General features: G+C 38.5%; 1 protein-coding gene across 1 annotated transcript in view; it reads left to right on the top strand.

The window, feature by feature from the left end:
• Positions 1-5,506: 5,506 nt before the first annotated feature.
• The window catches only part of EPB41L1 (erythrocyte membrane protein band 4.1 like 1), a gene marked incomplete in the record, with an annotated part of 2,183,009 nt that continues 2,164,530 nt past the window's right edge, over positions 5,507-23,985 (top strand). The window contains 1 exon segment of the mRNA XM_044090111.1: positions 5,507-5,762.

The following is a 23,985-nucleotide window of genomic DNA, read 5'->3' on the forward strand; positions in this document are numbered from 1 at the left end:
GAGTGGTGGTTCTCCTCCGGCCACGCTTGCAGAGGGGGACAGGCCTCATCCCCTGCAGCGCTTCAACCCGCAGGTGGCACAGGGCCACTGGAGGAGGGTCCAGACTGGGCACTAGTGCCAGGTGCACTTGCCAGCTGAGGTGGGAGAGGTGGGTCCGCTGGAACTTGCCTTCCCTGTCGTCCTATGTTTTGCATTATGTCATGACAGTTTGGGTTAGTAACATACAATACCATTCGCAATTAGTTGTAACAGCATGCATTAGTATTCCCATTAACCAAACACCCAGATATTCACACCATTGAACAGCGAGCATAACACATGCATAATTTGAACAGCAATATACAGTCCAACAACATGCAGGGTTGATTGATGGCAACAGGCCATCAGGTTTGGATGTATGAACAGGGCAGATGCATCAACGGACATGCAAATATTTATGACCCAACAGGACAAATGTCCAGGGGTGTTAATTGTGATTGCACATACCAATTTCACGTGGAATGGATTATATGTGGTTATAGGGTGGGGTGAAGAAAATATTATTAACACCTTCGAATACCAATACATATGCAGTACATTTCTAATAGCTACAGATATATACACACTACTGTTCTAACTACAGTTTCCTATATGATAACTACTTCCATTTGGTGATAGGACTGTTACTGCTACATCAATATACATTTTATTGTTATTCATACACGTTCATATCTGGCTTTGTTTAGCTACATCATCCTGCTACATTTGCTTTATATAGCTATAGACAACTGTGGATGTTTGATATTTCAGACAGGAACAAAAAAATTCAGAGCCAGCAAACGGTGACATGAAAATTGTATTGAGTAGAAATCACAGCATGTTACAAACCGGTTTCGGCTGGCAAAGCACAGCCTTCTTCAGTGTACAAAAAGTCAGTTCAAAAAACAGTAGCTGTATATATACTGATAGCAACAATCCCATTGGTTAACTGTCATAAATGTTCATTAAGTCCCGGTGGGAACAAGCCACCCAGTCTGATAATCCATTTCCTTTCCTTTGCATTAGGTATAGAGTGCCATTGTGATTTATTGGCCCTATTGCCAAAAATCATGTCAATAATGATAAAATTAAATTTACTTGTGGGATGTACTGTAGTGTGTTTGTACAAAGCATTATATATCTTTTTTTGTTTGATATTACTTTGGTGCTCAGAGATTCTAATCCTGAGGGGTCTGGACGTTATATTTCAGACAATCATACTATCTGCATATTGCAGACTGAGAGCAACATATCCAGATTTTGGGATACACATTCCGGCTGCAGCAACACTTTGGACACATTTCGCAGTTTGGTTCTACTTGTCACATTCATTTAATTCTGTACTGACTGCAGTATACTTTATTCAAAGGTTATTACTACTTTATTGGTGGATTCATAACTCTTTCTCACACTCTCTCACTTGTTTACTTCTGTCATGTTTCAGTATTTCAACAGGGATATATTTCACACGTGATTTGCTCATCTTCTGCAGCTGTACTTTTCAGCCTGCTGCAGGTTGTGTACTATTATATTACAAGTGGGACATCTTTATTTCAGACTTTATTTCAGACATTTTCATTTTTCTATTTGGATTACAAGACTGCAACACACTTTTCTAATCAAGCAATACTTGCAAACACTTTTACACTGTTACTTGCACATTTTATTACTTAGTGACTACACTGCACTCTTTTGCTAACTGTCATACTTTGATATTTCTTTACAGTTACTGGGAGTGGATTACTGACCTGCCTGGTGGCGCAACCGCACCAGCATATCGCCATAGGCTCTGCAGTTCGCAGAACGGACACCTGCAGCTGTAATATAAATGAAGTAATATTGGAATACACATCTCCATAATATCAGCTGATTTAATTTCTTACATAATTAAATGTAACTTGCTCAGTAGTGGGGCGTTGGGCATTTGCCGGGCCTCCTGTATCCAAAGGTTCATTTGGTCCTGCTTGCGTCTCTTCAGGTCCGCATGGTTTTGACAGACCTGCTCACCAGTCCTTGGAATCCCTGTGGCACTGGTGAGATCATGAGCCAACCGGTCCCACGCCTCAGCACTATATGCTCCCCACAGGACCTGGCCCTGCATGAGTTGGGCCTCATGATTGTGGACTAGGAGCCAGACCATGTATCTGGACTCCTCAACGCCCCACCTCTGTGCTCGAAAGCAACTACCCTCACCTACACCTGACATTCTGGCTGCAAGTCAGTTCTACAATCGTTTATGCTGTGTATTCCTGCCTATGGGGCTTATATATACCGTTTTTCCTGTACTTATCTGTGATTGGCCATTTTGGAATTGTATCCACATCACAAAACCTGCTTTGTCATGCTCCACTTTCTATTCATTCCTATATATGTGCTATTACTGCATTTCTGGGTACAGCTGTCATGGCTTAGTGGTTCAGTACCTTGACTATGGTGCATGGTATCCTGGGTTTGAACCTGCCCACTGCTTTTTATATTTTATGACTGTCTAGACAGGCTAGGGGGTGTGTCTGTGTAAAGGCAGTTTTGTTACAGCTTGCTCAACGTTGCCCGTCGGTTAGCTTGTTAGCGCGGTATGCTGGTTTACGCCCCATTTGGCTGTCATCATGCATATTACGCTCAGCTCAGCTAGGGGCACACAGTTTCAGTGTGTTAAACCACTGCTCAACTACGGGCACTCATTTTGCACCTGTTAAACCACTGCTCAGGTACGGGCACTCATTTTGCACCTGTTAAACCACTGCCCACCTACGGGCAGATGCACTCACCTTGTTAAACTGTAGCTCAGCTATAGGCACATCTGGCATTTTTTATTGTTTTGTTACTTCACATTTCTTCAAAATAAATGGACTATTTCATTACATTTCACATAAAATGTGATTTAATATGTGTACATATTTGTCAGGGACTTGTTTCGTGCTTATTTTACTAAAAATAAAATTGATGTTGTGGGGGCTCAAACCATGGATGCCTGCTCTTCAGCCGACATCTCTACCGCTACGCTATTGCTTTTTAGCTTACTTTGCATATTTAGTTCTTATATGCTTTCCCACTGACTGCTAACTGTGGCTGCGCTACGGGCACGCCCGCGCAAACGAGCGCACTCATGGGCAAACATTTTTATGATTTAACAAAAATATATAACGTGCTTATTTATATATTTTCTGTTCATAGTCTGTGGGGGCATGTGTTGTGTTTATTCACATTTCCATGGACTCTGTCATGGGTGTTTACTTTGGGCACTTTTACTCTTCTGGGGGCGTGTCCGCTTGCAGGGCTCGGCCTACGGACACGCCCCTACTGTCTTACACGGACCGTGTTAGCCTTAGGTGTGATTCAGCATGCTCTCATGAATATGCAGAGCATGCTGACATCACTCCGTTTAACTGCAGCCTCCGTGTAAGAGTTATAACTCTTACACGGAGGCTTCGTGAATGCTTGCCATACAGTATATATGACATTATTGACTGACTGTAATTCCCGGTAATTTACTAAAAATTATCAAATATTTTTTTATGAGCGACAGGGCACAAATGTGCTGAGGTAAAATCAGTAACCTTTTGCGAAATCAAGGAGACTTGGGAGTTATAGGAACATGGTCTGAATACTCGCACTACTGATTTAAAAAGCTATCAGAATAAGAAGACTTGAATTAGCAAGCATTTTTCTACAGTAAATGAAGCTTGTAACATTTATAATTATCATTATTTTTCTACTGTAAACATGTTATTATTTTTATCTATTTATTTTTCTTTTTCAAATAGACAATCTAAATTGGCCACACATGTGAGTGTGAGTGTATGGTATGGAAAAACTACAGCAGCACAGCTAGCCACCTGGCAGTGTAAAACCAGGCTCTAGAATCTAGATGATTGTCAGCATACCTCTCAATGTACAGATTTTTCCCTCATATTTTTTTGGTCAATTTTTCATAAAATTGTGGTTTTCTACAAAATTATTGGCAATCCATTAAAGACTTGAAGACAGAAAATAATGACAGTCATTTGAGTTTCAGACTTCATACCCTTCAAAAAATTCATGCTAAGGGAAAACCTATTATTCTATCAACTCTCTTAAGTTTGTAAGAGCAATATTTGAATATTGTCCCTATTTTGGGGCCTTTGCACCCCCCCCCCCCATTAGTTATGGCTTTGAACAGATTTCTTAAGCTAAGAGGTAGTGACTTATCACATACATCTCAACCTCTTACAGCAGGAAATCTGGACAAAGCCACAAATAATGTGGGATAAAGACCCCAAAATAGGGGCACTTAAAAACATAGAAACTTGATAAAATAGGTTTTACATTAGCATGAATTTTTCAAAGGATATTCCGTCTGAAAATCAAATGTCTGCAGTTATTTTCTGACTTCAGTCCTCAGTGATTTGCCAGAAAACTACAGCTTGTATACGAAATGGACCAAAAATGAGTCAAAAACCTGGACATTCTGCGAAAATATGGATAGTTGAGAGCCTTGTCTCACTGCTGAAGTGACACCTCGACCCCATATGCAAAAATGGGGAAAACGGGTTGTGTTTGCGCATACAGATTTTTGATCTGCTCCTCATACAATTTGTGATTTCCTGGCAAATCGCTGGGGTGATCAGAGGACTGAAGTAATTAAATAATGATATACATTTATGTTTCAGACTTCATGTCCTTCAGAACAAAATGCATGCTCAAACAAATCCTGTTTTTCTAGCAACTTTCTTAGTATATAAGAGGAATATCTAAAATATGTCCTTATTTTTGGGTCTTTGTCCTCCAATTCAGCCAGGCTTTGTCTAGATTTTTTGCGCTAAGAGGTTGAGTCATGATGGATGACCAAACCAGTTTTAGGATGTCTAGTGTAAAATATTGAGCCAAAAATATGGACGGCTCTCGGAAAATCGGGGGCCGCTGCCCGCTGGCATGAGTATTCCTCATAATGTTCCTCATTTCCTCCAAAAATTCTTACATTGCATTGAGAGTGAAAGTAAATAATGCAGCTTTTACAGTTATGGTCTTCTTATTCTTAGAAATTGCATATTAGTGCAAATTATCGTCATAATTAAGTATCGTGTAAACATTCAAATGCTTATTTGCAGCTTTTGTCGCTTTAATGTTGGCTTTCTCATTGACGCTGGACAAAAGGAAAGAGTACGAGACCTATGGGATCTGGCTAATGGCAGAAACCAACCACAGACAGAAATTGGTTGGCTAGACTACAGGAACAGCTCACCCCTACTTTGAATTGCCAGATTCTAAAATATTAATTCAGGAACAAAAAAACGCAAAATATGCTAAAATCATGCGGCCAAAGCTAAACGAATTTAACGAGAAGAAGCAGAAGTGCCGCATTTACGGTTATTGCTAGGTCATCATTAGTCTTGCTGCTTTGACAACGACTCGAGGGAAGACGCACTATTTATAGACGGGAATGTTCCGCGTGTCGGGAGGCGAGCGCTCATTGGTTTTTCGTGATGGGACCGGTAGCGAGGCTGCGCTTCGCTTTTTGTGCAGTAGGGGAGCTCGCGAATAGGAATCTTAACCATCCTGGCTTGTGACGGCTAGGATGATCTGTAGCTCCATGCAGGCAGCTTGCTCCGTGTCTGGTGTAGGTGTACTAGTACCGATCACAGGCGACTGTGACGATTTGATCTACCCCAGCTGAATATCCCCATGAGCAGGAGGCAGTGTGCGCTGCAGAAGCCGAGCTTGTGATATCGTGAGCTCAGTCTTAGCCTCACCTTCAGACTGCAGAGGTAGTACTACTTGAATGCATTCCCGATGCCGCTTTATGTGTATTAATTGTGTGTCTTTTGCGTTATGACTCCTGCACCTTAACGCTGTGCAGTGCCTAAGTGAAATCAGGAATCTGCAGGCTGCTTTATGAGTCTTTGTAATATTCACTGTTGATCGTTTGTGGATTAAAAGTAATGGTAAGCTATAATTATCTGAAAGATAAAAAGGATTTGTTGTAAAAGCTGTCTGCGACGTGTTGTGCTTGCGATGGGAGTGGTGAAATAATGAATCGCATGTTCCCTAGGTTTTCTTGCTTGAATATAGATTGTCGTTTACAGCGATGCAAGTCTAGAGACGTTTCGTCGATTTGACTATGGTTTTGCATATTCAGAGGGTAATGCACAGTGTACATGTGTATGTTTTCACTTTTGTTGGAGTTTGAGTAAGGATTTTTCCATTTTTGCTGTGGGTGTGCTCAAACCAGTCCCGGTCACACATTACTAGTATTGTGTGTGCTCAGTCTAACAAGGGAGGTGTGTACACCTTGTGTTCATATTGCATAGTAGGCAGAACAAACGTGCCGTCATTTGATCTTTGGAACTGTGGACTCAGTTCAGTTAACTGTTGATGAATACGATGGAAGAAAAAGAGGGGTATTTTCCTCCTGTCTCCATCATACGCCATTGCTGTTTTACACTTTTTGTACGTTTATCATTGTGCACATGCTTATAAAGAACGCTCCTTGCATTACAGCGGTTTCTAGCAATCAGTTTTGCTTTGTGATTTTTTTGTAGCAGTTTAGCTCATGATTGCTTTTGTTGTTATTATATTGTAAATATATTTTAGTTACGTTGGCATAGACGATGTGTTGCATCTTCCCTTCTCGTAGTTTTCGAGGTACTACGAAATGTGTTTCAGGAACTTGGTCATTAAGGAAAATTCCAATAATGTTTCAAAATCTGTTATTGCAGAAACACTTTGGGTTGAAACGTGTGTAAGCCAATATATTAGTAGCAATTAATAACATTGATGTATAATGATAAGCTCGAACATCATTATGCTTTTTTTTTTAGAACAGTTGAAGTCATTTTATTATTGGGTCCACTTTTGACGTAAATGCGGCGTGATTATTTATTGGAGTATGTGCAAGGGATAAACTGTACTTCATATTAAGAGAAGGTGTGATGCTTTGGATTGACAGATGCTGTGCCCTCTCGATAAATGAGGATGCAGTTGTGACATGCAGCCTTGTTAATGACTTACCATGTCGGTTTCCCATGCTATTGGGAGCCTGTGCTTCCCATCATCTAGGGTAGGCCAGTCATGCTCTCTGCAGCCTTCACTGAAGGCTGGGTGTTACCCAGAACAGTTTTATTTTCTTTCGATGCTTTAAGAATCAGACTGCTTGTTGATTTGTCTGCTGTATTTTTTGTGATGTGCCCTAGCCTTTCAGGAAAATGGTTTCAGATAATAGAAGTCATTACTGCATTATGGAGGAGGCTTCCCAAAACTGTCTTAATTTCAATTATTAGTAGTTTATGCCCGTTGTAGTATTTTTTGAACATGAATTATGCCAGTTGTAGCATTTTCTGAAAATGAGTCGAGTATGCCATCTGTATTTCTGTCAGTGTAATGTGAGAAATTATTATTTTTGCAGAACCTGCCATGTTTGCTAGTGAAGTGTAGTAGAGAGTGTATGGGGGTAGTTGGGGTATATTGGGTATAGCTCTAGGATCACAAACTCTTGCTATCTGTTATAAATGTTTTAGTGGGGAACTGCTAAAACTACTAAAATTGAAGTTTACGCTAAGCCTTATGCTGGCAACACTGTCCTTCCAGTAGCACTGCACTTGAGATCTCTTTACTAGAACCAAAGAATACAGTGCTGGTGATCCTCAGTCCTGTTCCCTTTACTCCATTTGTTAGTACAAGCTTGCTTTGTCCATGTACTTTTATAAACCTGAGGTCTGTGCCCCACCCTCTGCCTACTGAAAATGAGATGCACAAGATGTTTGGTAATAACAGTGTATCAGTGCAAGCAAGCAAGTTGACATCAGCAACCGAATATCTGTCCGGTGTCCTTTGAAGTCTTTTTACTTTGGAGCTATGAATGTGCTAGTGTCTTGGTATATTCTTTGTCTCAGTGAAATAAATTAATGCTATTCTTACACATGTGACTTGTTTGTTGCCTTAAGGGAACAAAAAAAAAAACATTACATGCTGCTTCATTTGTGGGTATATAACAATTTTTCTTAGAACAATTGTGGTCCCTTTTTATTGCCATAGCTGGCTTACCCTTTTCAAGTAAATGCAGAACCATGTTTAAATCTTGTTGCCTATATAGTACTCCTAATTGATGGTGCTTTCCCTGGTGACTGTAGCAAGAAAACATGTAATCTGTGGGTTGGGTTACTTTATCTTTCAGCAGTAAAAGGCAACACTTATATCAGACACTTGGTCTAAATTTGAAAACTGCACAATGACTCCACCCTAGGAGAATATGTGATTGAGATGTCATATGCAGTAGTGTTGCATGTGATGTCGCTGTTATGATTTTGTGCTGAACTGTTTTAAGTCTGAGAAAGCCAACATTTCATGCCATGCTCTTCCCAAAAGTGGGCATAGTGCACTTTTATAATTTTAAAGGAAAATAAGATCTAGTAAATTAATTTTCAAGTTGGTTTTGGAGTTTGAATCCAGCAGAGAAGTATAAATGCTATCTGCATTAGGCTCACGTGACTGTCAGATGAGTGAGTATTACTGGAGTATTACCACTCTTTTTAAGTCAGAAGCAATAATTCTCAAAACTGATGGTTGTTATCTACAAGGCATCACTAGAGGCATGTGTATGAGGCTGGTATAAGTACAGTCGTCCAAAAAGATTGAGGCATACTTCCATAAAGTGGTAATAGCTGTTCGTTTGTGTACACTTGAGGCCTGGTTTGGATACACCAAGGGTGCCAATTTTAGTTGCTGTAGTGTGGGAGAGGTTGATGGTAGCACTTCCTAGTTAAAAATCCGCTAACAAGTAATGCTTAGGATTTGGGGATAGGCCAAGTGAAATGATTCAAATTTAAGTGTCAAGTTCTAATTGTGTCATGGTCTAATAAGAACAAATACATTACAGTACAATGGTTGGAAGGTGAAAAGGAAGAGCTTTAATACATGTGTATCTGAATGACTGTCCTGGGTGAGAATTGCAGTCATGAGCAGGAAAACCCAACAGTTTTGGTTTTACTTGAGCATTTGGTGAAAGTTCACTCCTTTTGGTCCCACAATGTATCAAAGAATTTCCTCATTACCAGCTGTCAGGCTGTTATGCCGGAACTTTCCATTTGTGTATCTTGCTCTTTATGCTTTGCAGCACAGTGCTACAGACGCAGTCATGTTTCACTGAGTGTGACAATTTTCTGGCACCATTTATGAGTTCACAGTGCTACTCAAGCACACCGAGGATTGAGGAGTATTGAGGATACAATGTGCCTGTGTAGACCTTAGCTTGTGGAGACTTGCAGAGCAGCCATGCATTCTAACTTATGAAAAGGTAGAAAGTGGCGCACAGTATGAAAATGTAGGTATCATGAGGTGAGTTAATAACTACCTGGCCCATTGACTGCCGGTATGGTGGTCTAAGAAGAATACAGTGTATATAGGAGGAGAATTCCACGGGGAAAAGAGTCCTGCAGGAGAAGTAACACTAAGTCTGTGTCAGTACTAGTAAATCTTCATGATGACTGTAAAACAGAGCAAGGAGGCTTATGGTCTAGGTAATTCTGTTTGTCATTGATTGTATTTTTCTGTTTGTTTAGTATACCATTCACTGTTTCAGCAGTGTTTGGGTTAGCTGAATCTTTCTGCCAAAGACATTTTAAACAGCAGTAACTTTGTCACACGTACTTCAGTTGGTGGTTTTCTGCCACAGATAACTAAATCTCTATTAGGTCTGATCATGTGACTGTTAAGGATGAATCCTTGGAAGAATCTCATTATTACAAATCCAAGTAAGTCTCACTGCATAAATGAGGTACGACTCTACACTGATTCTTCTGCCTACCAGAATTACACTTGTTCTTAGAGTATTTAAAATAGCTTGTGATTTTCTTTTGACTGGGCAGGCTGAGTTAATGGCCATTTCTATTGCTTCCTTCAATCAGTTGCTATGGAAGGCTCCGCTTGCAACGTGATCTCATAAGGCGCTATCTTACTCTTACTGCTCTTTTGGCTGCCTTGTTTGCTGGTCATGGATGATACAGATCATGGCTTTTTCCAATTTAACGAATCACTATGTAACAAAGTTTTTGTTTATTCAGACATGGCTGACTCTTCATGTTGTTGCCCATTATATGGCCAAGAGTGTCTCATTTACTGGTGGGCTTCTTGTATGGGTGATGCCACTGCAGTCCTCATCAGGATGCACTGCTGTTCCCCCTCCCATCTGTGAAGCTACACATTTAGTTACTACATGTGTAGTAAAAGTGTCATCTAAGTTTAAATAGGTTGCTGTTGGATCCCCATATACTTGACTAGATTTGCTTATAGTAAAGCACAAGGCGACAAGGATCTGTTAACCAATATTTCCTTTAGTGTTTTTTTTTTTTTGGATTATGGTACCTGAGAATTCTGTGAAACTTGTTCTTTATAGCACCCTCAAACAGATTGATGAGATAATGTTTTCAGTAGTTTGTTTTGTGCTAATCATTTCCTCTTGCCCCATTTGTATGTACAAAGTGGAAGTTTGGCTGTGGGCCTTTAGAGAATTGTCTGCTACTACATTTGGGCAAATTATTCTGCCTTGTTCTGTGCAATTGCAAAAATCACTGCAGAACTGCAAAATATTTATTTTCCAAAACTACAGTTTGTGCCTTATACCATGTAGGAATTGTTCCACTCTTAACTCAGCTTGTCTATCCTTTTTTGTTGATACAGATCCTCATAATTTTTGTTTACGAACTGGTTATACTGATTGCTCTAAAAGACATTTTGTATTGTTAGCATAGCTCAGTGATAACTAAAATGTAGAAAGAATGTATAAATACGTTTGACTTGTATAAAACTTATTAACACGCTTAGAATGTATTGATTAGGTTTAAGATTATGCGTGTGTGACATCTGCTAGGGAATGAAGAGTCAAATTTGACAAAGACAAAACTAAACAGGTGCACTTATTTTCTGAAATGTATAATCCCAGAAGTCACTGTTGGGAAAAGCCCTGTACTCCATAGCTCTGTCTTTCTGGTCTAAGGGTATAAGCTGAGTGGGCGTGTGAGACGCACTCTATGTTGATTACTTCCATTTTACCTTTGAATTTGCCTTTTTTTTCTGTTATTTGCCATTTCAGTCTTGTTTGAAGTCCCTTCTTTTCTTTTATGCCGATTACTTTTTTTAGGCAGGTCTCTGGAAAGGATCAGTTTGCAGTGAATTATTTTGAGTAATGCCTTGCTGATGGGGTTTAGGAAAGGAATGCTGAGATGTATAGTCACAGAACACTGTAAATGCATTTATTGCGTTGTCTGCTGTACAAAACTCAGAATTGATGTATCTTTTCTAAACTACAGTGGATATAAAAAGTGTACACACCCCTGTTAAAATTCCAGGTTTTTGTGATATAAAAAAATGACACCACAATAAATCATTTCAAAGCCTTTCCCACCTTTAATGTGACCTATAACCTGTACAATTCAATTGAAAAAGAAACAAATCTGTTAGGGGAAAAATATAAAAAAATAAAAAAACGTGCAATACGCTGGTTGTATAAGTGTGTACACCCTTAAACTAATACTTTTTTGTGTGTGCACACCCTTAAACTAATAATTTGTTGAAGTACCTTTTGACTTAATTATAGCATTCAGTGTTCTTGGGTACACACCTGCCATCAATTAAAGAGACTCTGATTAACCCCAAATAAAGTTCAGCTGTCCTAGTAGGATTTTCCTGAGATTTACTCAGTTGCCTACTACAGCAAAAGCCATGGTTTGCAGCAAACTTATAAAGCATCAAAGGGATCTCATTGTTGAAAGGTATCAGTCAGGAGAAGGGTACAGAAAAATTTCCACAGCATTGGATATACATTGGAACACAGTGAAGACCGTCATCAAAAAGTGGAGAAAATATAGGACAACAGTGACATTGCAAAGAACTGGACATCCCTCCAAAATTGATGAAAAGACAAGACAAAAACTGGTCAAGGAGGCTGCCAAGAGACCTACAACAACATTGAAGGAGCTGCAGGAATTTTTGGCAAGTACTGGTTGTGTACTACATGTGAAATCTAATGTATTCTCCATATGTCTGGACTATGGGGTAGGGTTGCAAGACAGAAGCATTTTCTTACACAGAAAAACATCCAGGCCCATCTAAAATTTGCAAAACAATACATCAAGTCACCAAAAAGCACGTGGGAAATGTATTATGGTCTGATGAGACTTTTTGGCCACAATTCCAAAAGGTACATGTGGCGCAAAAACCACACTTAACATCACTAAAAGAACACCATCCCCACAATGAAGCATGGTGGTGGCAGTATCATGCTTTGGAGTTGCTTTTCTTCAGCTGGAACTGGGGCTTTAGTCAAGGTGGAGGGAATTATGAGCAATTCCAAATACCAGTCACTTTTGGCCCCAAACCTTCAGGCATCTGCTAAAAATCTGAAGATGAAGAAGAATTTCGCCTTTCAACACGACAATGACCCCAGCCATACATCCAAATCAACAAAAGAATGGCTTCATCAGAAGAAAATTAAAGTTCTGGAATGGCCCAGTCACAGCCCAGACCTAAATCCAATGGAAAATCTGTGGGGTGACCCGAAGAGGGTTGTGCACAAGAGATGGCCTCACAGTCTGACAGATTTGGAGTGCTTATGCAAGGAAGAGTGGGCAAATATTGCCAAGTCAAGCTGTGCCATGCTAATAGTCTCCTACCCAAGAAGACTGAATGCTGTAATTAAATCAAAAGGTGCTTCAACAAAGTATTATTTTAAGGGTGTGCATACTTTCATGCAACCAGCTTATGTACGTTTTTTATTTTTTTATATTTTTTCCCCTAACAGATTTGTTTTTCAATAGAATTGTACAGGTTATAGGTCACATTAAAGGTTGGAAAAGGTTTGAAATGATTTATTGTGGTCTCATTTTTTATATCACAAAACCTGGCATTTTAACAGGGGTGTGTACACTTTTTATATCCACTGTACAAGTGCCAGTATGGGGTTGTGAATGTTCTCTGTAAGACAGTTTGCATGTTTATTTGAGAGCAAAATAATCCCACAGCACAAGTTTAATGCTAATAAGAAATAGTAATAAAATCAAGTGGTCTGTAGAAGAATACAACAAAAGTAATAGGAATGGGGCTGTTGTACACATTCCTGGCTGTTATTGTGTTCTAGCTGCAGGAGTATATTTCATTGCTCATTTGAGAAGTGATAGCTTATAGTTTCCCCAAGAAACATGGATTATGAACTTTTTTCTGGCTTTTATTACTATAGTACCTCACAGGATACACAGTAACAAGTCCTGCCTTAACCCCGCCCACCGTCCAACAATCCAGTGGTGTCTTAGTAAACATAAGTAATATTTATAGTGATGACAGCGTGAATATTCATTGTCTATTTGTAGTTTACCCTTTTCCTCAATGTAGTGAGATCTCGGAGTTGGTATTTTTAATTTGCGTGGGGTGCAGGGGGCTTGCCCCCTGCAAAAACGAAGGAGAAAAAAAAAATGTTTGTCCTCTGTTTTTGCACAAATTAAGTATACCAACTCCAATATTACACTTCATTGAGGAAAATGGTAAACTATGAATAGACGAATATTTATGCTGCATATGCGTTGCTGTCAATCATGCATGTTTTCTATACAATGCCTCACCCCTTTCACTTGCCAATCACAAACACCACGCCCACATCTGTGCAGAATGGCCTGCGAGGTACTAAACTAATACAAAGCCTTTTTTCCTTGTCCAGGATTTTTGTAGTGAAGAATATGGCAATTTATAACATAAAATACAAAGTACTGCTGAGAATTATCAGTTTATTTTACTTTTTCAGACACTGTTCTCTGTAATTGGCTAGGTTCTGCTGAAAACATGTTTTACTGAAACAGCAATTGTGTATTGCGTATGAGTTACTACATGCACATTTTAAATTCAGCCTACCCAGAGGTGATTTATGAAATGTACTGATACCCGCGGTGGTGGTGCTGCGGTAGCGTTGTCACCTCACAGTAAGACGCTGTCCGGTTCGATTCTCAGCTAGAGCGTCTTCTGTGTGGAGACATGCGTGAATGGGCGTACCTTCGTTGAAGGTTGTGTGTCAGGCCTGGCAAGCTGGTATGTAAAAATCAACTGCCAATCATTAGCGGATCGGAGTTCCGCTGTGGTGACCCCTAACCGGGAAAAGCCGAAAGACGCAAACAAACTGCACACAGTAGATTTCACTGTCTACCCTGATATGTGGCACTTTACTATAGCTTGAGGTGTAGTATTTGCAGAGAATGAAGAGGAATTTTGAAATACTACTGCATCTTGTATATTTGTTTAACAAAAGCTGAATACGTGTGTGTGTGTTTGTAATGTGTGTGTGTGTGTGTGTGTGTGTGTGTGTGTGTGTGTGTGTGTATATATATATATATATATATATATATATATATATGTATATATATATTGTCATCAAAATGTTAATGCAGAAGATGCATTTGTATAAGAAGTCTGCTTGATATTGTAAAAATCTAATTAAATGTAGTTGGTTACCATCTCTGTTTACTGCTACTTGACCATGTTAGTAAGTTAGAAGTTTTATTGACAGCATTACATAGTGCAGAAACCATGAAATACATTCATTGTTGTTCTATAGTGACCAGGTTGTGTAAATTCTTTAACAGGTGTGCATAGAATGCAACTGTTTAGCAGTTCTAGTTTAGAGACACTGCTGTTGGATGTAACTTGTTATATGTTGCATGTTTATATGAAGTTTTATTTGGAAAGAATTAGAATAATGCTGACTCGGGTTCAGTTAATCCAAGACTATCTGTCCCTCGGTGTGATCATTGCAGAGTACTTGGCTGTTTTACCTATATGTTCTCCATGTTGCAAAATTCTGAGAAGTTTGAGCATATTGTATGAATACATTCAGCATTATTGCTAAGTGAACTCTGAGTTACCTTCTGAAAGTCAGTGCAGCTTAAAATTCTGAGCCCCACTCCCCTACAGTGCCAGTTCTGAAACGTGTAAGGTGTTAATTAGAAATGAGTGCATTTCTGATCCGAGTTTAAGTAGAAAGGTGCAAGACCAAAATCTGCATGTACTTTCGGCAGGTAGATTAAATAGGGCAAGTACTGCTGTTACCTGCCTTTCATGCTTTTCTGCAAATGTTCTGGTCTTTGTAGTGCCATTGACCTTGCTGTGTTCCATGTTATTGACAGTCTCCTGTCTTCACTGTCACAAGAGACCAAGACCCTTTTGACAAGTTAATATGATGAAAGCTCAGAAGCATGTTTGTTTTACCCATGCGTTGTCTGGCTCGAGTTTAAGTTTCAACTTCTCAGCTTCTGCAGAAATTTTGAAAAGTGACAAAAAAAAAACAAAACAAAAAAAAACATATGGATGAGAAAAAAATGTTTCTGGATTGAGCAAGGAGAGCTGGTCTTCTGCAAGTAGTAAGAACTAATCAGGAAAGTGTACAATGTAGAGTGATGTCTGTCATTTGCTGAAGCAATCTTTGATTATGCAGTATGTTATTTGTGCTTCAGAAGTATTCAGACTGCAATACAAATTGTAGCAAACCTTATTTATAATTTTGCAAGACCATAAAAAAAAACTTTTTACTATTTGCAATCATCACTTAGCAGAACCCATTAAGTGTAGTGTCTCATTTCCAAATCTAATCACACTTCTGCTACTTGACCATGTTAGTAAGTTAGAAGTTTTATTCACAGCATTACATAGTGCAGAAACCTTGAACTATATTCATTGTTGTTCTATAGTGACCAGGTAGTGTAAATTCTTTAACAGGTGTGCGCAGAATGCAACTGTTTAGTGTTCCTAGTTTAGAGCCACTGCTGCTGGATGTAACTTGTTATATGTTGCATGTTTCAATGAGGTTTTATTTGAAAAGAATTAGAATAATGCTGATGGTTACTGAATAAGGATTTACTTTGTGGTAAGAGCTGTGGGATTTGATCCCATAACCAAGAGAGCTGCTGGAACACTGTTGTTGTTGTATGCAGTTATTGCTGGAGCACATTGCCCATAATACTACTAAAACATGTGGCTGCATTTATAGAGTAATTGGTGATGTTGCTCATTTCATCATTTTTGCTCTTAGTGCTAGTCGACCCAGGTGATGGCATTTTTAATCTACATATTGTTATTCTAACTACTTTGCTTTTTTTGTGCTGAATGCCATTTTGTCATGTTCTGTGCAGATTCATGCTATTTTGGTGCTTGTTTGCATTTTCAATTTACATAATGTTGTGACTTTTTGGTGTGAAATGTCATTTTGTTGTGTTATACTGTACTTCATCTTGTAAGTTTGCTTTTACTGTGATAGCCCCGGTCATGGCTGAAAAGCATCCTTGGACCTGTTCACTTTTGGAATTAACAAAGAATAATTAAATAAATTCAACAATGGTAAGCATTAGGGTATTGCAATGTTCTGTTTAAGTGAGATTTGAACCTCAGCATGCTGTTACCATGACTCATCAATATATCTTTTGGGAGGTAACAGAGATGTACTTTACCCTCTGCCAGACAGAACTACGGAAATCAATATTAATGCATGGATTTTACCGAGTGTATATGTAGTTTGTTCAGTTAGTTGCTAAAAAGAGTAACATTTTCAGAATTGCAGAATGTGTCTAAAGTTTAGTATGGGCTTACTGAAAGCTGCTAATGACTTCCTAATGCAGGATTCTGGCTGTAAAGTTAATTAATGTCAAAATGCAAAGTAAGTGCTTTAAACATCAAGTTTGTAAAGCCATGGTTAGGATTTACTTATGGCTGAAGCCTTACATTTTAGCAGAATAAAATCTCTGCACATCTCCATTTATTGAAGGATGTATTTATTCACTTTCGAGTCATTGAATGAGTCAGGAAGATGTTAGCTCAGACAAACAGAATTAGAGTGCTTTGTAGCACATGCTTGATGCATAATATTACATAAAGTGTATAAGCAGCTTATGTTTTCATTCAAGTGTATTGCATCAGTTTTTAGGACAGATGAACAAAGCACTGTCTTCTTCTTCTTTCGGCTTTTCCCGGTTAGGGGTTGCCACAGCGGATCATCTGTCCACTCATGATTGGCAGTGGAGTCTTACGGTGTCGAGTTGCCAGCCTGGCGCCCAACCTTCCACAGAAGGCCCACACAGGCACACACTCACACCTAGGGCCGATTTGGAGTGTCCAATCCACATACTGCATGTCTTTGGGAGGAAACCCACACGACCACAGGCAGGACATGCAGACTCCGCACAGAAGGCACCCCAGCCAAGAATCGAACTGGAGAACCTCTTGCTGTGAGGCGGCAATGCTAACCGCTGCACCACCATGGCCGCCCTATGAACAAAACACTGTTATTGATGGATATTACTCTGGAATGTGCAAGCAAGATACAGTATCACTTTTTTGTTATACTTATTTGTTGTCATTTTTAAAAACTGCAGCATTTCTTTTTAGTTTAACAGTAACATTTATGAAAAAAAATAATTTTTGAGATTTACTATGTTTTATCTTTGCAGGTGCTAAGTTTGTCGAGCTGGTGCAGTACTGTTTATAATTAAGGGAATTAATGCCTTTTGTGTAGTTCTGCTCAGTGCAGTTTTGTTAGATGTTTATACATTTTAGCAGCAACCTTTTTTATGAACTAAGTGTTATGACAAGCTTCCCTTCACACACGCATCTTAGACATAACTCTTTCCCACATCCATCTCTCTTTTAATAGTAGATTCAAACTTGTAACAATGTGTCTGCACAAGTGTACTTCCTTGTAACAATGTGTCTGCAGAAGTGTACCTCTTTCCAGGCAGAGTAGCATGCTTGGGTGGCATTTTGTTGTATGATGAGCTTGGGGGAATCTAGGAGAGTAAGTTCTACAAACCAGATAGTTCGCACTTGATTAAAAATGGTGCATAGTACTTTATATGCAAGAGATACATACTTTTTTTATTTTAGTTAACCATTGCAAAACAGAAAATGCTTTTGTGGAGGTTATGTCCTCTCTGCCCCCCCCCCCCCCCAAAGTCACACACAATAGTCACACAACTGAGAAGAAAGCTAGAGAAAGCACTCTGCATGGATGAAGAGAGCAGCTAAATATTGTACTATCTAACAGTCAAAATTTAAAAATCACAAAATGCAGATGGGGAAAACTAAAATTAGTGAATCAGGTAAAATTGATCAGTTGTAAGGTATCCAATATATAGTGGTTATTTTTTATTGTGTACATTTCCCTGTTTTTTGGGGGGGCATGGTATTGTTTTGTATACGATGTATTTTGTTTTGTGGTCTGGGTCCTGCCTGTTTCTAGGACCACTGCTCATGTCAGATTAATATGCATACAGAGTCATCCATACCTGCTTAACTCCTGAAACAGGCAAGCTGACACATGACAACTTATGGAGTAATTGTGACTGTGATCCACGTACAGTACTCAGCAAAGTAAGACTAGTGATCTGTATGCATGATTGTATAGTGACTTAAAGGACCTCTATAGTTTAAAACTGGAAGTTTATTATTTATTTATTTATTTATTTTATTTTACATTTGTTAACCGGGATGGTCCGACTGGATACATGTCCTTTTTCAGCGGAGGCCCGGGGAGAAAAGCTCCAACAGAGTTACATTGATAATTAGGTACAGTAAATGAGCTGAAAGAACTTAACAAAAACATAGGCTATTTACATACAAGTACAAGACTGCCATTACTATTTCTGAGATTACTACAAATGTAACATTAATAACATATTAGCAAGGACGGTAGGCAGTATAATGACATAGAGTTGGACAGGATACATATTTCTTTATCACAGTATACAAAGTACTTATCATCTTAGCTAGTTGTTTATGTTTTAGTTAATGGCACAGAGCTAGTCTGGGTTTGAGCAAGGACATAACCAGTGTGACTTGAAGTGGAGTTTTAGACTATTTTTGAATTGACTTAGAGAAGTTGCAAGCGTGATGTTATTTGGGAGAGAGTTCCATATTTTACCAGTGGTGTTGGCAAATGGCGTCACCACCTAGGTTGAGAGATTTAGTTGTTTGGACAAGGAGTCTGTTTGCTGAGCGAAGGCAGCTTAGATTGGAGTAGGGAGTCATTAAGTTTTTTAGTGCTGGGGTATTCTCAGGTTGTTTAAGGATTTTGAAGGCATCTATGAGTTGGGACTGGTGAAGAAGGTGTGGGAATTCTATCCACCCAAGCTTTTTCAGGTTAGTACAGTGGTGTGTTCTGTAGGGTAGGCCTGTAACAAACCTGGCAATGTGATTATAGCAGGATAAGAGCTTGGCCAGATCAGATTTGTTAAGGTGAGTGAGGACAGGAGAGGCATATAGTAGGGTAGAGAGAAGGTGTGAACGGGCTGTGGCTGCCCTGGCATTCGGGGTAAGGAAGGCTTTAATTCTATATAGGGCCCCAAGTTTCTTGTTGACTGACTTAATGACTTGGTTGATATGTATATCAAATCTGAGTTTATTGTCAATGTTTACTCCTAATAGCTTTGTATAGGTGTCTGGGGAGATGATGGTCCCATTATTGGATTTTATAGTGAAGTTTTCAGTCGGAGATCTATTGGTTGGGTAGAAGAGAAGTAACTTGGTTTTGTTTGGATTTAAGATCAGGAGATGGTTGGCAAGCCAGTTTTCGACTTTGGTGAAGCTATGTTGGGTGGTAGTTAGTAGATTTGCAAGAGAGGCATTGGAACATATTATAGTCGAGTCATCTGCATATTGAATTCAGGTGGCTTCAGGGATGACTGTTTGGATGTCGTTTATGAAGACTGAAAAGAGGAGAGGTCCTAATATGGAACCTTGAGGAACTCCTATAGTATTTGGTAGTAGGCAGGAGAGCTTGTTTTGCCACATTACTGCTTGTTGTCTCCCAGTGAGGTAAGCTTGAAACCAGTCAAGGGCTGGAGTATCTAGATACAGGGTTTTAAAGTATATAGAAGTAACTGATGGTTTACCATATCGAAGGCTTCGATAGGTCCAGAAAGAGAGCGGAGGATATTTTTATTATTCGGTTAAGATTAATGTTTTCAGTAAAAGAGGAGGGCAGTGGTTGTACTATGATGGGGTCTGAATCCATGTTGAGAGTCTGTGAGTAGTTTATTTTGGGTTAGATAGAGCATTAGTTGGTTGTGCATGCACTTTTCCATAATTTTGGCAAGTGGTGATAGTATGGCTATAGGTCTATAGTTGGATAGTTCTGTGGATGAACGTCCTTTGTGGAGTGGAATAACATAGGATATTTTCCAAATTGAGGGATTGAGGCCTCAGTTATGGTTCTGTTAATTAGGATTGAGATAGGGTAGGCTCGACATCTGCAGCAATTTGCAGGTATTCAGCGGAAGAAGATCGACTGAAAGGGTGGTTGGCTTCAGTTTTTCAAAGGGATCTGATAAAGGATGTGGACACTGGCTGGAAGTTAAAAGAGAGTGGTGAGTCGGGTATAGTGTTTATAGAAGTGTGGGGAGGAGAAAGTTGGTTAGCTAATGACTGGATGGTTTCTGTGAAGAAAGTATTGAATGAATTGGCTATATCTTCTTGGCTCTTGTCAGATAATGTTCCTGGGGTCGGAGTAGTGGATTTGCCTGGTTGGAGAAGTTTATTTATGCCTGCCCAGTACTTTTGAGGGTTATTCTGATGTTTATGTTGCAGATTGTAGAAGTAATTTTTCTTATCTAGTATGATGGCTTTTTAGTCTCATTTCTAAGTTGTTGGAATTTGATACGATCTAGGGGTAGTTTGGTAGTGCCATTTATCCCACGCTTTGTCTCTAGTTGTTATTTTGGTTTTGGTGTCTGTTGTTAGCCAGGGTGCTAGTTGAGTTTTAATTCTTATTGAGCGTTTAGGGGCATGCGAGTCAAGTATAGTAAGGAATGAATTGTTAAATGATGACACTGCCTCATCAAGGGAAGGAACTTTAGTTTTGTCCAGTTACATGATTTGAGTTCAAGTTGAAATTTAGTTGGGTCAAAGTTTTTCTTGGATATGATAGACCTATAAATAGGTAAGCTTGTACAATTAATTTTGTCTTTCATGATGTATGTGAGCAGGTGATCACTAAGATCATTAGGAGAGTTCCAGACATATAGTTCTGGGGATGACTGTTGGTGAGTATCCAGTCTAGTATACTCTCTTTTGGTTATTGTTACCTGTACGTGTGGTAGATGATATTATCTGAGAGAATCCATGTAGGTTAACAGGGATGGGGTTGGACTGTGCTGTGCATTGGTTCCAGTCAATATTAACATCGCCCAGGACAATGGTTTCTTGAGGGTAGTTGTTGGCTATCCAATGTAGAATGACCTCTAGTGTTTCTACATTGTTCCCAGGGGGAATATAGGTGACAATTAGGTTAATGCCCTTATGATTATTTAGTAGAATTTTTAGAGCTAGTATTTCAGCATTAGAGACCTGGGGTGGTTGTATAGGGTTAGTTATGATGTTAAGTGTGCTATTATATAAGACATTTATAATATATAATACATTTTAAGCATATATATCTATATATATAATATATATATATATATATATATATATATATATATATATCTATATATATAATATATATATATATCTATATCTATATATATATATATATATATATAATATATATATATATATCTATATATATATAATTTATATATATCTATATATATATAATTTATATATATCTATATATATATAATATATATATATATATATATATATATATATATCTATATATATAATATATATCTATATATATAATATATAATATATATATATCTATATATAATATATATATATATATATATATATATATATATATATATATATATATATATATATATATATATATATATATATATATATATATATATATAATATATATATATATAATGTATATATAATATATATTTTTTCTTTTTCTGTATAGAACTAATGCCCTTGCGTCACTCTATGTGAAATTGTATAACTTGGTCAATCCCAAAATAGGCAAATGGAGGCTTTTGTGCTGACATGATTTTGTTTTCCAGTTAAAGACTCCTTTCCTGAAGGCACTCTGTGTCTAGTAAAATATGACATTTTATTACCATTTATTTTCCTTCAGGATTTTTTCCACATTCACTTACAGTGATAGTGAATTATTGCTTTGTTGATAATATGTGCAGTAAGTGTCTGTATGTGTTTTTCAGGGACTTCATACATTGCATGTTGTCTTCTCTTATTTTCAGCTGCAGAGAATAAGAATCCGGATCAATGGATACACCTTCCTGCTCAGTCAGGCAGTCGTACAAAGTTACATGACTTTCTGTTTCATGGCTGAGTTGCCTACTTAGCTGTGGTTGACAGTTTACATCAGCAGAGCAGACTTGTCAGTATTCCGGGAATTCTTTTATGCAACAAATAAGTTTTATGATTACTGCAGCAAAAATTTGGGCAAGCCTATATTGCCAATCACTCATTAGTATTTATGTCTTGCAAAGGGAGAGAATTGAGGCAAGGCTGTACATGTTTTGCTGTGTGGCCTTTTCCTAATGCAGAATTCTGAAATTGGTTTGTATTTTGAAAGAGGAACCAGTGAGACAATTGGCTGTAAAAAAATAATCTGAGATTTCATGCAAACCTAACGTGGTGTGCTCTGATGAATCTTAACAGCATATAAATGCCATACAAGCAAACTGCCAAGTCTTGTGTTATTTATATTTGGCATTTCAAAATTCATTCTGTACTGAAGAATATTCAGAGGAATGGGGAAAATGTATGCTTGGCACATAGGTGTCCTTTAATATTTCATGTCCTCTTTATTTCCTTTGTATCTCCTAGCTAAAGAAAATACTAATACAAAACTAATCATAATAATACAGAAGTGGAAAAAAGTAGTATTAATAATAATAATAATAATAATAATAATAATAATAATAATAATTAATAAGGCTGTCTTACACATTTGAGCTGTAATTGCTTGAGTGTCAGTAGCCCAAGTGAAAAAAATAAGACAAATGGCATAATGCCATTGGGCAAAATGGCGTACCACAAAGAATACAACTGATCACCAAACTTTTAGACAACAAAGAAACATGACAGAAAAAGCTATTCTTCAAGATAAAAATAACTTTTATACACAACTACAACAATCATCCCTTCAACAACCACAAAAATTCTGGACAGCTATTAACACACTATTATCCCCTGGCAAAGTAGCCACGCCAAATCCACTAGGTTCTAACCCTGACTGCCCAATACAAACAGCTAATGCCTTTAATACTTTCTTTACTTCTGCTATACTAAATCTAGCAAATCAACAAAACCCTGATACCTCCAAATTACCTACTCCAAGCTCCATTCCTCCCCCCTTCCACCTCGAACCTATACCCACCTCCTATATCTCTTCCTTGCTTCAAAAATTAAAACCTACTACCCCCACACCAGCAGAATACCTCCAAATAGGTGCCAAAGCCATTGCCTACCCCATCTCCATACTGATCAACAGAACCATAGAAGAAGGCACTATCCCATCTATCTGGAAAATTTCACACATTATTCCTCTTTATAAAGGTGGTGACTCCATTGAGTTTTCCAACTTTCGCCCCATAGCTTTACTATCTCCACTCGCAAAAATAATGGAGAAATGCATCCACAAACAATTACTAAACCACCTACTCCGCCATAATCTCCTAGCTAACTGTCAACATGGTTTTCGGCCATTCCACAGTACTACCACAGCCTTGCTATCCTTTACTAACTGTATCAACAAAAACCGCAACGAAAATATTCTTTCTTCAGCATTCTTTGTAGACCTGTCTAAAGCCTTTGACATGGTCAATCATCAACTCCTCCTCCACCGTTTGAAGTCCCTCTCTCTTGACAATCCTGCTGTAAACTGGTTTACATCTTATCTGGAAAACCGAAAACAAGCAGATGTTAAGTTGTCAATCTCACCTTCATTCTTGCTGGATGGGTTCGGAGCCGATCCTCGGCTCCGACTCGGCCACTTACTAAAGCTCGAGAGCTTATTTTACCGGCTCGAGGCAACCCTATATCCCATGATGCTAGGCG

The sequence above is a fragment of the Protopterus annectens genome, chromosome 12.part0, assembly GCF_019279795.1.
Source record: "Protopterus annectens isolate FY-2018-M chromosome 12.part0, PAN1.0, whole genome shotgun sequence".
Classification (NCBI taxonomy): Eukaryota; Metazoa; Chordata; order Ceratodontiformes; family Protopteridae; genus Protopterus; species Protopterus annectens.